The 10,445-nt window shown below is 41.0% G+C and overlaps 1 pseudogene; it reads right to left on the bottom strand.

Annotated features, from left to right (window-relative positions):
* Positions 1-1,928: 1,928 nt before the first annotated feature.
* Positions 1,929-10,445, bottom strand: part of LOC136521943 (polyubiquitin-like) — a 256,415-nt pseudogene continuing 247,898 nt past the window's right edge.

Here is a 10,445-nt window from a genome sequence, read left to right as displayed (position 1 = left end):
TATAGAACTGTCCAAAAATTATAAACGTAATTTTGTTAGACTCCTGGTAACATATGCTTTAAATTAGAATAAAAAAGGTCACCATGTACTTTCTATTTTTAACTCTATAGTTCAATAACTAAATAGACACATACATTTTTAAAAATATACGTGCCTATTTAATCATTTAGCTACATAGTTAAAAATAAAAAGTATATGATGATTTCTTTTAATCTAATTTAAAGTACATGTTACCAGGAGTTTAACAAAAATAGATTTATAATTTTTGGATAGCTCTATAAATATATATTGAATTTACAAGTTTATAGTATTTACAACATTTAGGGACCGAGATGACAATAACTGAACAAGTTTGAGGACCTAAACAGGTGTTTTGCAAGTTTAGGGACCTAGATGATACAACCAAACAAGTTTGAGGACCTAAATGAGCAATTCGCAAGTTTATGGACCAGGATGACACAGATGAACAAGTTTAAGGACCTAAACGGTCGATTTACGAGTTTAGAAACCAGAATAACACAGTCAAACAAGTTCGAGGACCGCCAGTGGACTCTACTCTGTCGTTGCCGTGGCATAACATCTCTGTAAAGTTTCGAATATAACACCAACAAACTGAGGTCCATCAACGAATATAACACCGCCAGTGGACTTTTTTTTGAAAGGATAATCACGTTCGCTCTATTGTCTGAGTAATAATCACGTTCGTTCTATTGCCTCAGTTTGTTGGTGGACCCGGGTGCTCGTAGGTGTGGTTTGTACCATGAGGAACATCTCTTTGGTACAGGTAGTAGTGGGAATGTGAGCAATTTTTGCTATAATCTTAATCCACGAAAGCAATATATATAGATCATGACGATAATAATGAACACATGCACGTCACCAGTACTGGGCAACCAAAGCAGGATACGTTCTTCTTATATGGCGTAACTTTTTAAACGAACAAGGAACAAGATAGTGCCCAACTGTATGAAAACATCAGTAAAATACAAGAGAATAGTCCGGTTAAACTAAGAAAAAAAAGGAAAAACAATCAAACTCATCAAACAAAGTAAAAAAACAACATTGGCAGCTGACACCCCATCAAACTATCGCTCACCCTCGAATCCTAATATCGCTCAGTTTCTAACCCGATATCTGTTTTCTGACACAGTCTGGTAATTTAGGAGTTTTATTATAGAATTTTAGCAGGCCCTATTTAGAGTATAGCAGAGTATCTCTGAGATCGAAAGCATAATCCCCCCGGCTTTACTAAAGCAGGTCAGGAAATAAAGTTTGCATGAAAACGTTCTCTTCGACACCAGCACGGATCACACATAGGTCATCAAGGTTCAAGACCTCAGACATCACCATACACTAAGGGCTTATTTGGCAGGGCTCTGGCTCATCTGAAAATGGCTCCGGCTCTGACTCCTCTGAAGGAGCAGCTTCTCTAGAGGAGCTGAAGCCGTTCTGGAAAACGTTTGGCAAAACGGCTCCTTCGCACTAGACGACGTGAACCCACAACAAGGAGCCGCGCGAAGCTCGTTTTTGAGGCTTCTCATGCGCAGGCAAAAAATGGCTCCAGCTCTTGACCGGCTCCCCATGCAGAGCCATTTCCAAAACAGACGGTTGGCAGAGCTCCTGCAGAAGCCGGAGCTAAAGCCCCTATAGGAGCCCTGCCAAAGAGGCTCTAAAACATGTATCTGATCAAGATGGCCTCCAATAGTTTTTTAGTGTACGAAATCCAACAGATGCACATTTAACACAAAGGTAAATTTAATAGCAGGCAATCAGAGAGAAACAGCTAAAGAAAACCAACTCAACTTGCTGTTGCACCTCAGCACAAGTTTGCAGGACTCGACATCACTATAGAAACACACGACACGAAAACACACTCAGGACAACTAAACAGAGCACACCCAACCAGAGAACCACCCGGACGAACAACTTTACTGACCACCACGGAGGCGCAGCACCAGGTGGAGGGTGGACTCCTTCTGGATATTGTAGTCGGCAAGAGTGTGGCCATCCTTAAGTTGCTTTCCAGCAAAGATGAGGCGCTGCTGGTCTGGTGGGATGCCCTCCTTGTCTTGAATCTTTGTCTTCACGTTATCGACCGTGTCAGAAGACTCAACTTCAAGTGTGATGGTCTTGCCAGTTAGAGTCTTGGCAAAGATTTGCATGCCTCCCCTCAGCCTGAGCATGAGGTGAAGGGTGGACTCTTTCTGAATGTTGTAGTCAGCCAAGGTGCGACCATCCTCAAGCTGCTTCCCCGCGAAGATGAGGCGCTGCTGGTCTGGTGGAATGCCCTCCTTGTCTTCAATCTTCGCCTTCACATTGTCAATCGTGTCCGAGGACTCAACCTCTAGCGTGATGGTCTTTCCAGTCAAGGTCTTGACAAAGATCTGCATGCCTCCCCTGAGGCGAAGGACAAGGTGGAGGGTGGACTCCTTCTGGATATTGTAGTCAGCCAAGGTACGACCACCCTCAAGCTGCTTGCTAGCAAAGATTAACCGCTGCTGGTCTGGAGGGATTCCTTCTTTGTCCTTAATCTTTGCCTTCACATTGTCGATTGTATCAGAGGACTCAACCTCAAGCGTGATGGTCTTCCCGGTGAGCGTCTTGACGAAAATCTGCATGCCACCTCTAAGCCTGAGCACGAGGTGGAGGGTAGACTCCTTCTAGATGTTATAATCAGTGAGCGTCCGCCCATCCTCAAGCTACTTGCCAGTAAAGACCAGACGCTTGAAAGCTCTAGTTTGGTTTTGGTAAATTGATGAAACCCTAAGTGCTAACCTAGTTTATTAAGTGATCATGAGATAGGTAGCACGCTCCAAGTGATGAAGCAAGTGAAGATCATAGCATGATGATGATACCATGATAATGATCAAGTGCTTGGACTTGGAAAGAAGAAAGAGAAAAACAAAAAGCTCAAGGCAAAGGTATAAACCATAGGAGCTATTTTGTTTTGGTGATCAAGACACTTAGAGAGTGTGATCACATTTAGGATTGATAGCTGTACTATTAAGAGGGGTGAAACTCGTATCGAAATGTGGTTATCAAAGTGCCACTAGATGACTCATTGCATATGCATTTAGGATCTAGTGGAGTACTAACACCCTTGAAAATGTTTGTGAAAATATGCTAACACATGTGCACAAGGTGATACACTTGGTGGTTGGCACATTAGATCAAGGGTGGTGAAGTTTAGGAGCAAGGGTAAGAAACTCCACCGGCGGAGTGTCCGCCCGTAGAGTGCAGATAGTTCGACGGTGCCACCGGCGCCCTAGATAGCAAAGACGGAGGTCACTAGGAGTGACCGAACGCTGGCCACGGTTGGACCGGCATGTCCGGTCAGATGTATTAGCGAAGACGCTGGTATCGGTCAAACGATCGGACGCTGGGTCGCTATGCGATCGGACGCTGGCCAGGTGTGTCCGGTCATTGCTAACGTACGCTGATGTGAGGCGCACAGAGGAGACGTTGAATGACCGGACATTGGGTGAGTCCATCGGGCATGACCGGACGCGTCCGGTTGTGAAAATTCGTGTTTGGAACCTTACTGGAAACGACCGGACGCTGGGGTCCAGCGTCTGGTCACTTTCTAACTGACGCGTCCGATCAACTGACGACCGTTGAAATCTAACGAACAATATTTGAAGCAGGGGACACGTGGCGTGAATCACATGACCGGACGCTGACGGCCAGCGTCCGGTCGATTAGACCGGAGCGTCCGGTCACCCCGCGTTGTGCCCAGTGAAAGAGTACAATGGCTTTATTTCGTGGGGGCTTCTATTTAAGCCCCATGGCCGGATGAAGCTCACACCTTTGGCCATTTTCATTGACATAGCAACCTTGTGAGCTTAGCCAAAGCCCTCCCACTCATCTCCATCATTGATTCATCATCTTTGTGAGATTGGGAGAGAATCCAAGTGCATTGCTGGAGTGTTTGCATCTAGAGGCACTTGTTGTTCGTGTTTCGCTATGGGTTTCACTTGTTACTCTTGGTGGTTGCCGCTACCTAGATGGCTTGGAGCAGCGAGGATCGTTGAGCGGAGGGTGGTGATTGTCTCCGGCTTCGATCGTGGTGATTATGAGGGGTTCTTGACCTTTCCCCGGTGGAGAGCCAAAAGGTACTCTAGTGGATTGCTCGTGGCTTGTGTGATCCTCATCTTGTGTTGGTTGTGTGGCACCCTATTGAGGGTTTGGCGTGTGAAGCCAATTAGCGCGTGAACCTCCAAGTGAGTGAATCGTCACAACGAGGACTAGCTTGCCTGCAAGCAAGTAAACCTCGATAAAAAATCATTATGTTCATCATTGATTCCGAGGTGATTGGTCTTCATTGTTATTCATCCTTGTGATTGATTGGTTCCTTCATCTACACGACGGTATAACCTTCTTGATCACTCTCTTTACATTACCGCAAACTAGTTGTCAAGCTCTTTAGTGTAGCTAGTTGTGAGAGCTTACTTGCTTGGTTGGTGTGGCTCTTTAGTTAGCTTTTGAGAGTACACTAACATAGGGTAGTGTCATAGCTTTTGTGTGAATAGATACTATCTAAACTAGAATTGTGGTAGGTGGCTTGCTTTTTGAGTAGGCTAGCGCAACACTTTCTTCGCCTCATAATTGTCTAACCATTTTGTTAAGTGTTGCTGTAGAAATTTTTATTAGGCTATTCACCCCCCTCTAGCCATTAGGACTTTTCAAGTGGTATCAGAGCTGTGGCCACCGTGATTTGAGGCTTAACAACCTTCGGTGTAAAAATAGCTCAAAACAACAACACCAAGAAGCCATCCTAATTTAATAGCATAAATTATCCTTATTGGAAGTCAAAGATAACCACACACATCAAGTTAATCAATAGAAAGGTGTGGAAGGTGGTAGAAACCAAAATTGAGATTGGTGATCCAGAGAATCCCACTGCGGCCGAAGAAGTGCTTCTTCAAAATAATAACATTGCTCTAAGTGCTATTCATGATGCAATTGATGAGAGAACATTTAAGCAAATCAAGAATATTGAGATGGCTCATGAGGCTTAGAAGAAGTTGGAAGAGTTATTTGAGGGCACTCAAGCCGTGAAGGGTGCAAAGGCTTACATTCTCAAGGAGAAGTTTGCAAGCTTCAAGATGAAGGAGGATGAGAGTGTGTCGGAGATGTTTCATAGGCTTCAAGTGCTTATCAATGATCTCAAAGCACTTGGAGAAGAGGTGAAGGATAAGGACTTCTCCCATAAGTTCTTGAGATGCTTACCTTCAAGATTTGGTACATTGGTCACCATTCTAGTGAGAAGCGGTTTAGACACCATGACACCAAACCAAGTATTGGGGGATATAATGACCGATGATACATATAGAGATGATGATGAGAAGAAAGAAAAGAAGGAGAAGAAAGATGAGAAGAAGGATGACAAGAAGAAGAGCACGGCATTCAAAGCCACATCATTCGAGAGCAAAGCTAAGCAAGAAACATCAAGTGAAGATGATGATTCATGGGATGATGATGATGATGAGAAGATGGCTCTCTTTGTCAAGAGATTTGGCAAGTTCATGGTGAAGAAGGACTATCGTGCTAGGAGAAAGAAGTCTTCATCCAAGAACAAAGAAGAGTTAAGAAGGTGCTTCAAGTGTGGAAGCAAAGATCATCTTGTTGCTCAATGTCCATACAATAGCGACAATGATGATGACAACAAGAAGAAGGACAAGAAGGAAAAGAAAGAGAAGAAGGACAAGATGACCTTCAAGAAAAAGAAGGGTAGTTCATATGTAGTCACTTGGGATAGTGATGCTTCCTCAAGTGATGATGATGATGATAGTGATGATGTCAAGACCACCAAGAAGAAAGTTCTTGCAAGCATTGCTATCAATGAGAAGCCTTCTCTCTTCAAATCTTCATCATGCTGCATGGCTAAGGCCACTAAGGTACAATCTTGTGATGATGAAAGTGATGAAGAACATGATGATGAAAATAAACATGAAAATGAAAATGATAGTGATAGTGATGATGATGAGCCTACCAAAGATGAATTGTTTGACATGCTAGAAGATGCTAAAGAACATTTTGACATTAAGAGAAGAGAATGCAAGAGCTTGAATAAGGAGGTAAAAGCCCTTAAGCAAGCCCTTGATGAGCTCAAAGTAACTCATGAGAGGCTAGAGGAAGCCCATGAGAAACTAGGCAAGGCTCACAAGAAGCTTGAAAAAGCTCATTCTTCTTTGCTTAATGAGCAAAATAAAAAGAAGCATGTTGAAACTTGCAATATAGGCTTAACTTGTGATATAATTGATGAATCATTATCTATGCCTATCATTGTTGCTTCCACTAACCCTTCTTATAGTACTTCCACTTCTATCTCATCTAGTAGTGATGGTCTCACTTGTGATGCCTCACTAGTGGTTGAGAATGAGAACCTCAAGAAGGAGGTCAATAAGCTCACTCATATCTTGGCTAAGGCTTATGGTGGTGAGGACCGCTTGCTTATGTGCTTGGGTAGCCAAAGAGCTTCTCTCTATAAAGAGGGATTGGGCTATACCCCCAAGAAAGGCAAGGCAACCTTTGCTCCTCATAAGATTAGTTTTATGAAGAATAATTGTCGATTTTGCAATAGTTGCAAGCAAGTGGGTCATAAAAGAGCAAGAATGCAACAACAAGAGCAAAAATGCTAATGTATCTTTCATAAAGCTTGATTCATGCTATATGCTTACTAAGGGTACAAATGGTGTGAAGGCTAAGTTCATTAGTAAACCATGGATGGGCTCAAAGAAGAAAGCCATTTGGGTACCAAAGAGCTTAGTGACTAACCTTCAAGGACCCAAGTAAGTTTAGGTACCTAACAAGAATTGATCTTCTCTTGTAGGTCAATTACAAAGCCAGATGAAGGCATTAGATTCTTGATAGTGGATGCACTCAACACATGACCGGTGATGCAAGAATGTTCAACTCAATCAACACCAATGGCAATGATGATTATAATAGTATCACATTTGGTGACAATGGCAAAGGCAAGGTCAAAGGGCTTGGTAAGATTGCAATATCAAATGACATGAGCATATCCAATGTGTTGCTAGTAGAGAGCTTGAACTTCAATTTGCTATCCGTGGCATAATTGTGTGATCTTGGATTCAAATGCATATTTGGGGTAGATGATGTAGAAATCATAAGTGTAGATGGCTCTAATTTGATCTTCAAAGGTTTTAGATATGAGAATCTATACTTGGTTGATTTCAATGCTAGTAAAGCTAGATTATCTACATGCTTGTTCACTAAGTCTAGCATGGGTTGGTTATAGCATAGAAGACTTGGTCATGTTTGAATGAAACAATCGAATAGATTGGTTAAGCATGACTTAGTTAAAGGCTTGAAAGATGTTGTGTTTGAAAAGGATAAGCTTTGTAGCTCTTGTTAAGCCGACAAACAAGTTGGAAACACCCATCCTAAGAAAAGTATGATGAGCACTAGCAAAGCATTTGAGTTATTGCATATGGATTTGTTTGGGCCAACACAATACACTAGTATCGGTGGAAACAAATATGGCTTTGTAATAGTGGATGACTACATAAGATACACATGGGTATTCGTTCTAGTGGACAAAAGTGATGCATTTGCAACATTCAAATTATTTGTCAAAGGCATTCACAATGAGTTTGAAACAACCATCAAGAGAGTTAGAAGTAATAATGGTAGTGAGTTCAAGAACACTAGAATTGATGAGTTATGTGATGAATTTGGAATTAGACATCAATTCTCGGCCAAGTACACACCTCAATCAAATGGCCTTGTTGAGAGAAAGAATAAAACACTCATTGATATGGCAAGGTCTATGCTTAGTGGGTACAATGTGAGTCAATCTTTTTGGGCCAAAGCTATCAACATGACTTGCTATTGTAGCAACCGCCTCTATTGTCACCGATTGAAAGAGAAGACACCATATGAGCTCTTGAATGGTAGAAAGCCAAACATTGCATATTTTCGGGTTTTTGGTTGTAAATGTTATATCTTGAAGAAATGCACTAGATTGGGTAAGTTTGATAAGAAATGTGATGAATGATTTCTACTTGGTTATTCCACTACAAGCAAAGCATATAGAGTTTAGAATTTAGATAGTGGTACTCTTGAGGAAGTTCATAATGTTGAATTTAATGAAACCAAGGGTTCACAAGTAGAAAATGAGAACTTGGAAGATGTTAGAGGCATTCAACTTTTAAATGCCATGAAGAACATGGATATTGGTGAATTGAGGGCTAGGCAAGTGAATGATGATGAAGATGATCAAGTGCAAGTGCTCTCAAACTCAAATGTGCAAGATAATACAAATCAAGTTAGTGCAAGTGGCTCTCATGATAATGAACAAGATCAAGTGGCTAGTACATCATCTCAACCCAATGATCAAGCAAGTGCAAGCAATCAAGTTCAAATCCTCCAACCAACTAATATTGCAAGAAATCATCCATTAGACACTATCATTGGTGATATTTCAAGAGGTGTACAAACAAGATCAAGATTGACATCATTTTGTGAATACTTCTCATTTGTGTTATCCATTGAACCAAAGAAGATAGATGAAGCATTGAAGGATGTTGATTGGGTGAATGCTATGTATGAAGAATTGAATAACTTCATAAGAAATCAAGTATGGGAATTAGTATAGAGACCAAAGGGACACAATGTGATTGGAACCAAATAGGTCTTTAGAAACAAGCAAGATCAAGATGGGATAGTAGTAAGGAACAAAGCAAGATTAGTAGCACAGGGCTATACACAAGTTGAAGGTCTTGACTTTAGAGAAACATATGCCCTGGTTGCTAGATTAGAAGCAATAAGAATCTTGCTAGCCTATGCTTGTGCCCACAACATCAAGCTCTATCAAATGAATGTTAAGAGTGCATTTCTCAATGGCTACATCAATGAAGAAGTATATGTTGAGCAACCTCCCGATTTTAAAGATGACAAGAAGCCCACCATGTGTACAAGTTAAAAAAAGCATTGTATGGCTTGAAGCAAGCACCTAGAGCATGGTATAAGAGATTGAGGGATTTCCTACTTTCTAATGGGTTCACAATAGGCAAGGTTGACACCACTTTTTTCATCAAGAATATTGGAAAAGATCTATTTGTATTACAAATATATGTTGATGACATCATATTTGGATCAACCAATCAAGACTTTTATGATGAATTTAGAAAGATGATGGCTAATGAGTTTGAGATGTCTATGATTAGAGAGTTGAGTTACTTCCTTGGTCTTCAAATCAAGCAATTGAAGAATGGTACATTTGTAAGTCAGGGCAAGTATATCAAGGACATGATCAAGAAGTTTGGCATGAGTGATAGCAAAGTCATTAGCACACCAATGGGAACAAATGGTAACTTAGTGATGCAAGTGACAACATGGTAGATCAAAAATTGTATCAATCTATGATTGGAAGCCTACTTTATGTGACCACATCAAGGCCGGATGTCATGTTTAGTGTATACATGTGTGCAAGATTTCAAGCCTCACCAAGAGAAAGTCATTTGAAGGCTACAAAGAGGATATTGAGGTACTTGAAGCATACACCAAATGTTGGTTTGTGGTATTCCAAAGGAGCAAAGTTTGAGCTAGTTGGTTACTCTGACTCAGATTATGCAGGATGCAAGGTTGAAAGGAAGAGTACCTTAGGGATATGTCAATTGTTGGGAAGATCACTTGTCTCATGGTTATCAAAGAAGCAAAATAGTGTTGCATTATCAACCGCCGAAGTCAAATACATATCCGCCGATAGTTGTTGTGCACAAATACTTTGGATGAAGGCCACTTTGAGTGACTTTGGAATCAAGTTCAAGAAAGTGCTATTGCTATATGACAATGAGAGTGCAATCAAATTGACAAACAATCCAGTTCAACCTGCAAGAACAAAGCACATTGATGTCCACCACCATTTCATAAGAGCTCACCAACAAAAAGGGGGACATTTGCATTGAGAGTGTAGGCACCAAAGATCAACTTGCCGACATATTCACCAAGCCATTGGATAAGAAAAGGTTTTGCAAGCTAAGGAATGAGTTGAACATATTAGATTTCTCAAATATTTGTTGATGCACCTCCCCACTTATATGACATGCCTCTCCTTCGAGCAATCTAAGGTAAAAGTTGATTGGCATGGCATACATTCTTGCTAAGGACTTGTTTAGTGCATCTAGACATCTTTCATGTTTAATAGGCTCATTTATGAAAATCAAATGAATTTGATGATTGTATGGCACCACTATTGCTTCTATGCTTATTTTGATCTAGTGGTAGCATATGACATGTTTGTGGGCTTTGTAAACATAGTGTTTAATCTATAAAATGAGCTCTAAGTGTTTAACTCAACATGGTACAAGATAACCCTTATTTGGAGGTGTGAAGAAGCTTATCCTTGGATCAAACCGAGTTAAATATCTTTGGCAAATGATCTAGGTTGGACCAAAATTGTGGGAATATGATCCTTG

This window comes from Miscanthus floridulus, chromosome 18 (assembly GCF_019320115.1).
Source record: "Miscanthus floridulus cultivar M001 chromosome 18, ASM1932011v1, whole genome shotgun sequence".
Lineage (NCBI taxonomy): Eukaryota > Viridiplantae > Streptophyta > Magnoliopsida > Poales > Poaceae > Miscanthus > Miscanthus floridulus.
Note: the sequence above shows the minus strand (reverse complement) of the source record. Positions and strands in the feature narration are given on the sequence as shown.